This window comes from Nymphaea colorata, chromosome 8 (genome assembly GCF_008831285.2).
Source record: "Nymphaea colorata isolate Beijing-Zhang1983 chromosome 8, ASM883128v2, whole genome shotgun sequence".
NCBI lineage: Eukaryota > Viridiplantae > Streptophyta > Magnoliopsida > Nymphaeales > Nymphaeaceae > Nymphaea > Nymphaea colorata.
The window spans coordinates 2,152,368-2,155,341 of NC_045145.1; positions in this window are offsets into that span (position 1 = coordinate 2,152,368).

The window sequence follows — 2,974 nt, forward strand, 5'->3', positions numbered from 1 at the left end:
GAGTAAGATAAACGTAAGGAGAAAGAAGGAAGAGAACATATTCAACAATTCAAATCTAATGTACAAGACTAAGCTGATTTTTAATTAGAGAATATCACTGCACAGTCAACTTGTCCAAAGTTTTAAGGATAGTTCTGAAAATTCAATCAAACAACAAAGAAAATTTTCCAAGATTTTCTATTCAATGTATTCCTGAAACTGAAGGTTGAAATTCGGGCTCAGATTTCTCGCTTTCTCACACCCCCCAAATTCAGGACAAGCCTCGATGCAATTCTCATAGCTATTGACACATCCACCGCCAAAAAGCCCAAACTTTCACCTTCTCTCTTCATAAACCATGGATGTAATAATACTAAAATAAAATAAGACATTTACCTTAATAAGAAACAATAAAAGGCTCCACATAATGATAAAATCCCATTGCTTTCTACATCTTAACAAGCAACCTATCTTACTTGAACTGCAACAAGAAAAGGGCAACATTAAGAGCTAGCTAGATTGCAAAAAATGGATGAAGCCTGTTCCTCACAGCAATTTTTTCTTGTTCTTTTTCAATTAAAACAGCAATCATAAATCAAAATTCTATACAATAATTAGAAACCGAAAAATTCTATACAAGATTTAAGCTACATGTGCTATGCACGATGTGTGAAACCGCAAAATTTAATAACTGCAAGATATATGCCGACACAAAAAAGGAAGGTATTTCTACCTTGGGATTTGGGGAGCAGCATGACATATTCACCTCCTTTGATGAACTACTCTGCTGCTCATAATCCACCACTTGATGAAGCACTCCTCTTGTGGATTGCACAAGAAAGATTGAATGGATGAAGTTAGGAGGGGACATTGTGAGCTTGATCACCCACCCACTTGATGAAGATGGACCGGTTCAGTAAGAGAGTGTTATATATATATATATATATATATATATATATATATATATATATATATATATATATGTTGAAATAGGTTGTAATGGGGAACCGGGTCCAATTCTGGACCCGGTCCCATGGGGCACGGGTACCAAGGCTGGCTCGGTACTCTAGGTGGCACTCTTTCTCTCCCTCCTATATAATCTTCACTTAAGTGTAATTGTTGAATTAAGTGAATAATTTTTTTTTCCCTCTCCTAGGGTTGCGGTGTGCACCTAGGTTAGAGCTTCCCATGGTTTTTTCCTCTTTCTGAGGTTTTTCCACGTATACCGTGTGTTCCTTTCTTCTTTCTTCGTGTGTTGCATGTTTCTACATGGTATCAGAGACAGGTTCGTGAGATCGTTCGGCTTCGTCTCGTGTTTCCGCCGTCACCCTTGCGCCGCTGCCGCCTGCGCCGTTGGAGTTTTCCGCGCCGCCGCCTTTGGGATCTTTTGCGCCGCCGCCGTCGGACGATCCAGCGCCGCCGCCGCCGCCAGACGATCCAACGCCGCCGCCGTCAGACGATCCAGCGCCGCCGCCGGTTGCCGTTTGTAGCTTCCGCTGCCGTGGGTGTCTCCTGTTCCGCCGTCGGACGATCCAGCGCTGTCACGCCTCTGCACCGCCGCCGTCGGGCGATCCAGGGTGTCGTCGCCGACACCTAGGGTTCCGTGTGGTGCTGGTGTTTCAGCCGCCGCTGTGTTGTCTTGTTGTTGCCTAGTGTTGCGTCTGACTTGACTGCTTGTGATGGCGGAAGAGATCGCACCTAAAAGTGATGTGGCCTTTGACGCGGGCAGCGCTGCCAAGAGCGAGATCTTACCGGTCCAGGTCACACCCATTCGTCTGACTAAAGACAACTATCTCTCCTGGTCTGCTGCTCTCGAGATTGGGATAACAAGCCGTGGCCGTCTTTCCTATATCACAGGCGACAAACCGGCGCCCAGCAAAACTGATCCTCAATGGGCGACATGGGTGTTGGAAGACAGTCAGGTTAAGGTGTGGATCATCAGCTCTTTGTCCGCTGATATTCAGCCTCTTATTCTGTAGAAGCCGACTTCGTTTGATATGTGGACTGTGCTTGCGAGGATGTATGGTCGCAAGAAAAGTGTTCTGCGTACGTACCAGATTAAACGCAGTATTTATTCTCTGAAACAGGTTGACCTGTCTGTTGCCTCCTTCTATGCAGCCCTGAAAACTAAGTGGGAGGAACTTGATTATCATGTGAATGATAATTGGGACTGTGGTTCTGATCATGCCTGGTACTGGGAAAAGGAATGGATGGACCGAACGTTCCTTTTTCTTGGAGGCTTGCGTGATGAGTTTGAATCCATTCGCAGTCAAATTCTCAACTGTGATGAGATTTCTGGAATAGAAGATGTTTATGCTAGAGTGGAATCCGAGGAACAAAGACGCTAAGTGATGCAGATTGACCCCAGTCATGGTAATGGTCCCTCGGCCTTTGTTAGCCGTTCTTCTGTGTCTGGCCAGTGCCCTGTTAGGCGGTGTACACATTGTCACAAGTAAGGTCATTCTGTTGACTTTTGTTGGGATCTACACCCTGAGAAGAGACTTGTTCGTGGTCGCCCTCCGTCTAGTCGGCGAGGTTCTCTTGTGCAGGACTCAAATCAGAGTGGTTCTTCTAGTGGTGAAAAGTCGAGGCCTTCCCCGAATCAAATCAAGGAACTACAAGCTTACATCAGTCGCCTTTCTACTACGTCAAAGGACACATCTACGTCTGATGGAGCTAAGTTAGCTCAGGCTCTTGTTGCTACTAGTGATCAAGGTAATTCCCCTCCCGGTGATTGGATTGTTGACAGTGGGGCTACTCATCATATGACCGGGGACCTTAAGATGTTTCAAGAATACAAGTTGACTTCTGGGCAGCAACGTGTATCTATGGCTGATGGTTCTTTTATTTCTGTGGCTGGAAAAGGGAGTTTATCATTACTGAACAAATATTGTCTTCATAATGCCCTGCATGTTCCTAATATTCCCGTAAATTTGTTATCTGTCAGCAGTATTACCAAAGAGCTAAACTGTAATATAATATTTTCTGCTGATCG